General features: G+C 40.3%; 1 protein-coding gene across 1 annotated transcript in view; it reads right to left on the reverse strand.

Moving 5' to 3' along the window:
- LOC309604812 (NXPE family member 4-like) overlaps positions 1 to 12,230 on the reverse strand; it is a 371,441-nt gene that overhangs the window by 125,041 nt on the left and 234,170 nt on the right.

The raw sequence follows: 12,230 nt of genomic DNA on the forward strand, positions 1-12,230 counted from the left end.
ATTTACAAAACAGAAACAGACTCACAGACTTAGAGAACGAACTGATGGTTACCAGTGGGGCAGGGGAAGGGGGAGGGATAGATTGGGATTTGGGATTGACATGTACACAATGCTACATTTAAAATAGATAACCAACAAAGACATGTGTATACATGTGTATGTATAACTGAATCACTTTGCTGTACACCTGAAACTAACACAACATTGTTAATCAGCTATGCTCCAATATAAAATAAAAATCAAAAAAATGCATATGGAACAACAGTACATATTTTACAAAAATACACATAAAGAATATACATTAAACACCTGGGAATGGTTGCCTATGGGGAGAATGAGAGTGGAAAATGGGAGGGAAAAAAGAAAATAGAATTGAATGTGTGAATTCATTTGCACTACACAGATTCTTCCTTTCAAAAGCTTTCTGACAAGAGATTGAAGACTGACAGTCACGGCTTTTGACTTCTGAGGCTTGGTTTCCTTTACGAAATCTGATTTCCATGAGGTTATTACATGTCTCTTCAAGTTTTTAAAAAGCCCACGTTCAGCTTTCACTGTGCTTTTTTCCAATTTCACAAGCATTCTCTTTTAATCTCCCGACCTCTTGCTTTTTAAAAAACTAAACAATAAAGAGGAACAGAATTATAAGATCCAGTCTTAGTCCAAAGAGCTCTTACTCAGAACATGAAACGATTTGCTTTTTACATATGTAATAAACAGAGGGAGAAAAGAATGAAATACATTGTGCTCATATTTGTATAGCATTATTAGTGACAGGACGGGTATCCTAAATATATATATATTATAACATTACAATAATTAGTAGGAAACAAGAAAAAGATCAGTGGAACAGAGAAGATAGCCCTAATCAGGTCTTAGTAAGTATCTTAAGGAAGCATGTGTCAAAGGAGCATCACGCCGAAGAGGAAAGGAAACAAAGCAAAAGAATCCAAAGAGCGCAGAAGCCACTAAAGTTGTCAGCTTTTGCCAGGTGGGTGTCGTGGGAGCTCCACCCTGATTTCCAGCCTCACTGCACTTCGATCGGCATGACATCTGCTGGGTGCACGCTGATCTCCAGCAAGCTGGCCCCCTGATACAGCAAAGCCACTGGTCCTGGGCTCTGCCAGAAGCCCCAAATGCCATCTCCCTGCAGTTCACAAGCCGTGTAATGGGGATGGGTAGGGGCTGGATGCCTCTTGGCTGGATGATGAAGTTGGCTGAGGCTGAGGCTCAGGAATCTTGTTCTTTTCTGAGCAGCCCTCCCTGCCCCGTCTCCAATGTCTTTTGTCTCCCCTCACTCTCCTTCCTGTAGCCAAGCAGCTCGCCACTCACATCTTCCTCTCCTTCCCCTCCTTGACATCCTTCGCAAAGCCTTCTGCAAGCTGGGCAATGGATTCAGTGGCCAGTTTAAAATTTGGACACTCATGAGTATAGATAACCAGGGAGATAACCGGGTAACCAGAGTTTCTAACCGAATCAGTGTCTGTGGCTGTGGGTTTTCAACTCAAAGCTCTGTGAGAGGATGCGCTGTTAGAGCCACAGGAAACAAAATGCAGCTCTCTACACTCACACTGTCCCTCTCGTGGTCTGACGGAACAGCCTCCTTTCTTCCCCACAGGTAGGAGGACTCTCAACAAAAGAGGGAAGTCGAGAGGTGGTGGGCTTTAAGAAAAACCTCCCGGGGGCTTCCCTAGTGGCGCAGTGGTTGAGACTCTGCCTGCCAATGCAGGGGACACGGGTTCGAGCCCTGGTCCGGGAAGATCCCACATGCCGCGGAGCAACTAAGCCCATGCGCCACAGCTACTGAGCCTGCGCTCTAGAGCCTACGAGCCACAATTACTGAGCCCACATGCCACAACTACTGAAGCCTGCATGCCTAGAGCCTGTGCTCCACAACAAGAGAGGCCACCGCAGTGAGAAGCTCGCACACTGCAACGAAGAGCAGCCCCCACTCACTGCAACTAGAGAAAGCTTGCACACAGCAGTAAAGACCCAACGCAGCCAAAACTAAATAAATTAATAAATAAATTATTTTAAAAAAGAAAAACCTCCCGGGGCTTCCCTGGTGGTCCAGTGGGTAAGACTCCACGCTCCCAATGCAGGGGGCCCAGGTTCGATCCCTGGTCCGGGAACTAAGATCCCGCATGCATGCTGCAACTAAAGAGTTTGCATGCCACAACTGAAGATCCCGCATGCCTCAGCTAAAGGTCCCACATGCCACAATTAAAGATCCCACAGACCACAACGATGATCCTGTGTGCCGCAACTAAGACCTGGTGCAGCCAAACTAAATAAATAAATAAGTAAATAAATAGAAAAAGAATAACCTCCCCTTGTCCCTGTAATTGAGGCTCCCATTAACCATCCCTGGCCTCACCGTATGTATTCATTAGAATCTCAAGCAGGCCCTGTGTGACCAAATTAAATTTGATGAATTATCATTCTGCTTGTAATTTTGTTTATTTCTTATTAATTACCAAGCGCATGAAAGGCTCCCAAGTTGCCGGTTCCTCTGACGGCAGGAGTTGCTTCATTCGGCTCTGCCTGGGATTCTGACCTGGGAGCTCACACCCGGCCTCAGGTCTGGTTTAGCAAAGAACCAGGAAGAGACTCAGTAGACGTGCTTCTCTGCCACATAAGCGAGACCTGTCCCCCACGGCAGCAGGCGGAGGTGATGGGAGCAGGCTCCTAATTGCTGCGGCATACCTGGGCTTCCACCGCTTTCTTGGATATAAGCAGAAGCCATGAAGTGTAAACGGAGAGATCACTGCTGACTGGGGTCTGAACCATCTCTGGAGCATCCTGGGCCTCTGATCTAAAGTAAGCCTTGATGTCTGAAGCACAGAAGGACTTCTTCCAGAATTGGAAAGACAAGCTTGGGGGGAAACTTGAGTGGCAGTTTCTGCAATGTTCCCCGCCATTCTTGCCCTATTTTGTTGCGATAGTCGTTTATCCTTTAGTGCCCTTGAGTGATTTAACCCCATTGGATTAAATTGAGTAAAAAGAGACTCGCTGAGGCCTGCCTCACAGAGGAAACTTGGGAAAACCTATATGATCAAGTACTCTTGATCTCTAAATCTGTGCTTGTTTTGAAAGTGACTCTGCATCTAGATGTGTAGGATGTGTTTTAAAATCGTGAGATACAGCATACATAGAAAAATGTTCATAAAATATTTACATACGGTGTAACGATTAGTATAAAATGAACACCAGGTGACCACCCCCAAGTCAAGAAACAGAACACTACAGAATCTTCTTCCACCTGAGCACAGCCCCTTTCTTTCCCTCCAGAGACAACCATTATCTTGACATCTAAAGTAATCATTTCACTGTTTTTCTTTACAGTTCACCACACGTTTAGGCATCACTAAATGATATTGTTTACTGTTGCATGTTTTGAACTTTATATAATGGAGTAAAAACATAGGTCTTCTTTATGACTTGCTTCTTTCACTCTGTATCATTTGGAAACACATCCTTATTGATGCTTATAGCTGTAATTGGTCCATTTTCATTGCTGTACACTTCAATTTATTTATTCTATGCTGCTGGACATTTAGGTTGTTTCTAGTTGGGGGCTATTTCAGATAATGCTGCTAAGAACATTCTGTGTATCTGCAGATTTTTCTCTATGTAAGTCCCTGGGCATGCAATTGCTGGGCATGGAGTATGCACAAACTCAACTTTACTTGTTAATACTATTCTACTATTTTCCAGAATGGTATGCCAATTTATATGCTCACTAGAGAATATCTGTTGGTCAGGGTCTTTGGTGCTGGTCAGGTGTTATTTTTGCCATTTGATGGCTGTGTAATAGTATCTTACTGTGGTTTAATTTACATTTTACTGATGAGATTAAACATCTTTTCATAGGTTTATTGGCCATTTGGATTTCCTTTCTTATAAAAGATCTGTTCAAATCTTCTGTGTTGTTCTTTATTTTATATTTTGATTCACAGAAGTTCTTTATAAATTCCGGATCCTAGTCCTTTGTCACTTTTATATATTGTAGTTAGTATCATTTCCCTCTCTGACTTGTCCCTTTACTCTCTTAATGTGCCTTGGTTGGACAGACATTCTTAATTGTAACATACTCAAATTTACAAATCTTTCACTTACTGTGAATGGTTTTTTACCCAGTTTAAGAAATCCTTCTCTACCCCCAAGGTCATGAAGATATTCTTCTATATTATCTTCTAATATAGAATATATACATATTCTTCATATATAGTTTTTGAATCCACCTGAATTAATTTCTCTGTACTATATTGCCAAGAGAGGCAATTTTCTAATTCCATTTTCTCCCCTATGGATACTCAATTATGCCAGCACTATTTATTGAAAAGACTATCTTTTTTGCCATTGACCTGGGATGTCACCTCTGTTGTATAGCAAATGTTCATAGAGGTGTAGGTCTCTTTATGGGTTCTCTACTCTGTTTCACTGGTCTATTTGTCAATCCTTGTCCCAATACCACACGGTCTTAATTACTATCGCTTTATAGTAAGTATTATATCTGATAGAGCAAGTCCTCCTACTTTATTTTTCTTCTTCAGGAGTAGCTACTCTTGGCCCTTGGCGCTGTCATATAAATTTTAGAGCTGGCTTGTCAAGTTCGAACAAAAACCTATTGGGATTTTAATTGGGATTTACTGAGTCTGTAAATCAATTTGGAGAGAAATGACACCTTTACAATGTTGAGTCCTCCAGTACATGAACTGGTATATTTCTCCATTTATTTAGGTCTTCTTTATTGTCTCTTAATAAAATTTTATAATTTTTTCCATTAATGTCTTGTACATACTTTGTAGGATTTATTCCCAGGTAGTTTGCATTTTTTAATGCTTTTGTGAATGAAGACTGTTTTAAATTTCATTTTATAACTGCTGCTGGTGAGAAACAAACCTAACTTTTTTTATATTGATTTTGTATCCAGAAACTTTGCTAAGCTCTTGTATTAATTCTAGTAATTCATTTGTAGAGTATTTTTCATTTTCTATATATATCATCATTATATGTTCATAATAATAGTTTTATCTTTTTCCTTTCCAATCCTTGTACATTTTATTTATTTTTCTTATCTACTGTGCTGTCCAAGATCTAGTAGAATGCTGAATAAAATTAGTAATTGGTAGCATTCTTTTCTCGGTTCTCAAGTCAAAGGGAAAGATTTTAAATGTGTCATTATTAAGTATGTTGTTTCCTGAAGTTTTTGTAGATAATCCTTATCACATTAAGGAAGTTGCGTTTTATTCCCAGTTTGCCAAGAGCTGTTTTTATTGTGAATGGATGTTGAATTTGAGCTTTTTTTCCTCTCTATGTCTATTGACCAGATCTATTTTTCCTTTAATGTGTAAATGTAATGATTTACACTAATTAATGTTTGAATGTTAAATCGCCTTGTGTTTGGGTGATAAGCCCACCTCAGTTACAGTGTAACTACTAAAAGAATGGATGTATGAGTTAGACTGCTTAGGTCTGAAACCCAGCCATACCACAATATGGGAGTGACCTGGGCAAGTTACTTAACCTCTCTGTGTCTCCATTTTCTCATATGCTGAAATGAGAATAATAATAGTACTTAGGAACTTCCCTGGTGTTCCAGTGGTTAAGAATCTGCCTTCCAATGCAGAGGACGCAGGTCTGATCCCTGGTCAGGGAACTAAGATTCCACATGCCACGGGGTAACTAAGCCCTCACGCCGCAACTAGAGAGTCCACACGCCAAAAATAAAAACAAATAAATATTTTTTTAAAAAGTACCTAAATCACAGAACTATTGTAAAGTTTAGTAATATGTCCAGAATGCTTAAACCAATGCCTAGAACATAGTAAGCATCCTAAAAGCGTTTGCTATTTTATTGACTAGACAATAATTTGTTTAGGATTTTTGTACTTGTGTTCATGAGTGAGTTTAGCTTGTAATCTTTCTTTCTCATAAATAACCTTGGTATTATGGTTTGGCTAAACTTATCAAATGAGTTGAGGAGTGTTTTTCTCTTTTTCTTTCCTCTGAGTTTGTGTAATATTACAATGATTGATTCCTTGAATATATGGTAGAACTCACCTGTGAAGCCATCTACTCTAAAGGTTTTGTGTGGGAAAATTTTTCAATTTAAGTCTATGTTGGTTATAGGTCCGTTCAGGTTTTGTATGTGCTTTACATTTACTTAGGAATTTGTAAATCTAAATTTTTAAAATATTGGCATAAAGTTATTCATAGTATCTTGTTGTTATCTTTTAAAGTCTGTAGCATCTGCCATGAGGTTCTCTTTTTCATTTCTTATTTATAACCACATATGACATTATTTTTAATATGTTTGTTAGATTTACCCACCAATTACCCACCAGTTCATTCTTACTTGCGTCTCAGACCTTCCATCTGGGTTCACATTCCTTCTGTCTGAAAGATATTATTAGGATTTCCATTAGAGAGGACCTACTTGTGGCAAACTTTTTTTTTTTGAGATTTCTTTTTTTTAACATCTTTATTGGAGTATAATAGCTTTACAATGGTGTGTTAGTTTCTGCTTTATAACAAAGTGAATCAGTTATACATATACATATGTCCCCATATCTCTTCCCTCTTGCATCTCCCTCCCTCCCCCCCTCCCTATCCCACCGCTCTAGGTGGTCACAAAGCACCGAGCTGATCTCCCTGTGCTATGAGACTGCTTCCCACTAGTTATCTATTTTACATTTTGTAGTGTATATATGTCCATGCCACTCTCTCACTTTGTCCCAGCTTACCCTTCCTCCTCCCCATATCCTCAAGTCCATTCTCTAGTAGGTCTGCATCTTTATTCCCGTCTTGCCCCTAGGTTCTTCTCACCATTTTTTTCTTTTTTTTTTTAGATTCCATATATATGTGTATATGGAATCAAACTTTCTTTTTTGTCTCAAAATGTCTTTATTTTTTTCAAATTCTTGAAAGATTTTTTTTTGTTATAGAATTCTAATCTGACAGGGACTCTTTTCAGCCTATCGACAAGATTGTTCTCCTGTCTTCTGGCTTCCCTTTTTTGCCCTGCAACATCAGTTCTTAGTGTAACTGTCACTCTTTGAAGATAATCTGTGTTTTTTTCTCTGGATGTTTTCAACATCTTCTTATAGTCTTTGGTGTTCTGCAGTTACAGCAATAAAATGTCTAGCAGCAGGTTACTTTTACATATCTTGCTTGGGAGTTACTGGACTTCTAAATGCAGTTTTTCATAGAACTGTTACAAGGATTAAATGAGTTAATATTTGTAAAGTACGTAGAACAGTAGCTGCACAAAATAAGTTGCTCCATAAATGTTACCTATGATTGTTTCTGTGTATTGATAGCTGTGCCTGTTATAAATTCATTGCTTCACAGCTCCATCCCACCCTTCTGTATTTTGTGATGTGAGAGCTAGATTCTGCAAACACAGTTGTCCTTTGCCAACTGCCTCTTTGTTATGTTCTGCCAGCGGGGGATGCTGGAGAGACACACAAGGCTTGAGAAGGAGGAAGAGACTTGCTATTTCCTGGGGTTTATTTCCTGAGGTCTGGTTGTGGGCTTGTGATCCAGAGAACAGTCTCTAGCAATGACTGTCTTCACTGAGCTAGAGGCCCAGTTCCTGTCTGATCCGTATAGTGGCATTTCTTGGATTCCTGAGCTGGACACCATCCGTGCAGCAGCTGTGCTTTCTCATCAGAGCTGTGACTCTCAGTTCTATGGCCTGTACTCTAAATTTCCAACTTTGTCCCTGGTTCCCTTCATCCCCAGTGGCTTTTTACATTTGCCACCTCTGTAACTCTAAGGTATACATTAGAGTTCTTTTTTACCCTCTTAGTAGTTAACCATTTTTAAACTTAGTTAATAATTCTTTATATTAAACTTATATTAAATTTTTCCAGTTCAAATTTCTGTCTCTTGACTAAACTCTGATATAGTGCTTTCATCAGTTCTGGAAAATTCTCTGTTTTTACCTCTTCAAATGTTACTCTGATTCATTGTATATCTCTTTTCCATCAGGGACTCTAATTTAATGTGTTAGACCTTTTCACTTCATACTCTTTCTTTTTCATATTTTCCATTTCTCTTTCTCTCTCTTGTATACATTTTGGATAATATCTTTTAGCCTATCTTTCAATTTACAAATTCTCTCTTCAGTTATATCTTGGGGGTTTCCCTGGTGGCACTGTGATTAAGAATCCACCTGCCAATGCAGGGGACACGGGTTCGAGCCCTGGTCCGGGAAGATCCCACATGCCGCAGAGCAACTAAGCCCATGCGCCACAACTACTGAGCCTGCGCTCTAGAGCCTGCGAGCCACAACTACGGAAGCCCGTGTGCCTAGAGCCCGTGCTCTGCAACAAGAGAAGCCACCGCAATGAGAAGACTGCACACTGCAACGAAGAGTAGCCGCCCACTTGCTGAAACTAAAGAAAGCCCTCACATAGCAACAAAGACCCAACACAGCCAAAAATTAATTAATTAATTAATTAATTTAAAAAATTATATCTTGTAGTTGGTTAAACTTCTCTACTGTTATATATATATATATACACACACACACACACATATATATAATAAAATGTATAAAAATATGATATATCTGTATCTACAATAATACTTTTAGTGGTTTTCAGAAAGAGGGTATGTCTTGAGAGATAGTCAGACCTATTACTGGAAACTGATATGTCAATATGTAGAATCTTTTTTCTAAAAAAAAATGTAAACAATGTTTATGTTTTGGGTTTGTATAGTATATTCTAGGAAGAGAGTTGATCTAGCCTCTGGAGTCTAGGGTATGGTATTTTGGGAAAGAGTGCCCCACTACTTTGATTTTTTTGTGCACGAAATATTATAGAACTATTTTCTCATGAGGTCATGACCTGAGATAATGAACCAAATACTTTATCAGCTGACCACATGCGAAGAGAAGCTACCAGTGGACCAAGCTCCCAGATTAGATAGGAATGGCATATTTTCTTTCTTTCTGTCATTTCTCCTTCCTTCCCACCCTTTCACTCTCCCTTCTTTCTTCTCTTCCTCTTTCCTTCTTGATCGTTGTTTCTTCCTGTATACGTGCATTCAAACATTCATAATTATAACAAACATTCATGTAAGAGTGGGTAGAGAGCCATTATGAGGAAACAGATTTCAGTCTATAGTGAAATCTGATTCTGACTATCAACCTTGGTGGCTTCTGAAAAGGATGGGAAAAATGAATTATGAGGTGAAGAGGAAAGGGGTACAACAGTATCAAGGCCACATATAAGCTATAGAACCATTATTATTTATTTATTTTTTAACTTTGGGTTTATTTATTTATTTATTTATTTATTTTTGGCTGTGTTGGATCTTTGTTTCTGTGCGAGGGCTTCCTCTAGCTGCGGCGAGCGGGGGCCACTCTTCATCGCGGCGCGCGGGCCTCTCATTATCGCGGCCTCTCCTGTTGCGGAGCACAAGCTCCAGACGCGCAGGCTCAGTAATTGTGGCTCACGGGCCCAGTTGCTCCATGGCATGTGGGATCTTCCCAGACCAGGGCTCGAACCCGTGTCCCCTGCACTGGCAGGCAGATTCTCAACCACTGCGCCACCAGGGAAGCCCCTATAGAACCATTATTTTTAAAGCTCCCTGGTAAATTGATCCATCAGTGGGCATAGGGTACATTTCCCAATGTAAGGATTCAATGTAAGGGAAGCTATGATTTAAATTTCTCAATACCTTGAACAGGGAACTGTGAATAGGACAGATACTATTGAAGGAAACCAAAATATATCACCCTAAAATATACCACTTTGGCATATTCATTATTTTGAATTAAAGGCACTTAAGAAACAGCAGGTACAGGACTTCCCTGGTGGCGCAGTGGTTAAGAATCTGCCTGCCAATGCAGGGGACACAGGTTTAAGCCCTGGTCTGGGAAGATCCCACATGCCACGAAGCAACTAAGCCGTGCTCCACAAATACTGAGCCTGCGCTCGAGAGCCGTTAGCCACAACTACTGAGCCCTTGTGCCACAACTACTGAAGCCCGCACGCCTAGAGCCCATGCTCCACAACAAGAGAAGCCACCGCAATGAGAAGCCCACGCACCGCAACGAAGAGTAGCCCCAGCTCGCCACAACTAGAGAAAGCCCGCACACAGCAACAAAAACCCAACACAGCCATAAATAAAATAAATAAATTTATTTTTTAAAAAAAGAAACAGCAGGTACAAGGATACTCTGACCCTTCTTTTTCTTCCTGAAAGCAGGAGATAAAACTCCCATATGAAAGATACCCTCCCTATACCAGGAGGAAAGAAGACATTTCAATCACCAGAGACAGGGAATTTGGGGCTGAGAAATCTGTACAAACAAAGTTTGTTGAACCAACATTTACCTTCTTAGTTACTTCTTTACCATTTAGTATCCCACCCCAAACGGCTTTGTCTTGTCAATTTTTCACAAATTTATTATTTCTTTGTCTAAAAGTTCTAAAAGCTCCCTGCTCTGGTCACGTCTTCAGGTCTTCATTCTCTTGTGAAGACACCCTTGTACATGTAAAAAAATTAATTAAATGTATATTCTTTTCTCCTGTTAACCTGTCTTATGTCCATTTAATTCTTAGGTCCAGAAAGAGACCCTAAGGGGGTAGAGGAGAATTTTTTCCTCCCTTATTATCCCCACTTTACACACCCAAACTGAGGTTTAAGAATCTCAAAAGTTAGTTTTTCTAACTGCCATTTTCATACAAGTTGTTGGTAGCAAATCAGGATGGCAATTTCTGTCTTTTGGCTGAGTTCTGGATGCTTCCTGCTGTATTCCATCCCCAGGGCAGTCAGGAGAAGCAGGAAGTACCAGTGGTGCAACAGCCCCTCAGAACCACTCCCAAAGACACCTTGTTTTGATTCTACATCCTTCAAGTCTGTGATTTGACTTTTGAAGATCCAGCAGTTGCAATAACCTGAGACAATTTGTCTGTCCCATCTCAGTTGCTGAAATGGGCGGCGAAAAGATCCTTTACTCCCCCCACCACAATGCAGACATCGTCAGCCAGCTGTGAGGAGATGAGTCAGAAGGTTCTCTAAGCTCAGGGGCAGGGCCACCATATGGAATGGCCAGAATGGAGCCATGTGTATAGTGGATGATCAAAAGAAGAAGCCAGTTTCCACAGAAGGGAGTGGGGGAGAGAGAGAGAAGAGGAGGAGGAAGAAGAAGAAGAAGAAGAAGAAGAAGGAGAAGAAGAAGAAGGAGGAGAAGAAGGAGAAGAAGGAGAAGAAGGAGAAGAAGAAGAAGAAGAAGAAGAAGAAGAAGAAGAAGAAGAAGAAGAGGAAGAAGAAGAGGAAGAAGAAGAAGAGGAAGAAGAAGAAGAAGAAGAAGAGGAAGAGGAAGAAGAAGAAGAAGAAGGAGAAGAAGGGGAAGAAGCAGAAGAAGAAGGAAAGAAGAGGAGGAGGAAGAAGAAGAAGATGATGAAGAAAATGAAGGGGAAGAAAGAGAGAGAGATTAGCTGCCTAATGATTTTTTTGGTCCATGAGACCCAGTTAGATACCCTGCAATTTATTTCCATTATAGTCTCCTATTAATAATTCCCTTTTAATTCCCTGAGCTTCTTTGTGTGAGTCTCTTTGCCTTGTAACCAAATGGGCTCTTACTAAGTCATCACCCATGGAATACCGTGCATTCGCTGCAATTGCATTTGGTACAATATGACAACAGTCAACTAATTGCTCAATGTTTTGAACACCTATTAGGTAGACCCCCCCCCCCCCCCCAGTGATTTGCAGTAGGGGTTATAAAGAGAACTGAGCCATGGTCCTTGATCTAAAGGAGGTGTTTTTTTTAGTGCATCATACATGTAAAATTTAGTTTGGGAAGTAAAATTGACACAGACAAAACCAGGAACAAATACATGACACCACAAAATCAAGTGCTTGGCTAGTTGAACTAATTCTAAGGGCAGTATGAGTTCAGAATCGGGAATTTAAGGAATTCTTAAAGGAAGTACGGGGCTTAAAGTTCACTTTGAAAGGACTGTCAGGATATGGATTGACATGAAAGAGTGGGGGGTTGGGGAGGAGGTGCTTGCCAGTTGCTGAGAAATGGCACTGGGGGGGATGGTGAAGCTGCAGACAACAGAGAGGGGATGAAGGGGTGTGTGGAGTACAAGGAGAGAGTTAATTGATCTAGTTTTAAAAAACTGCTCTTTTACTCTCTTTCCAGACTTCATCTGAGATTCCTTCTTTAGCCAACATACTTTAACCCTGAGCACATTTCC

This window comes from Balaenoptera borealis (genome assembly GCF_965194805.1).
Source record: "Balaenoptera borealis genome assembly, chromosome: 11".
NCBI lineage: Eukaryota > Metazoa > Chordata > Mammalia > Artiodactyla > Balaenopteridae > Balaenoptera > Balaenoptera borealis.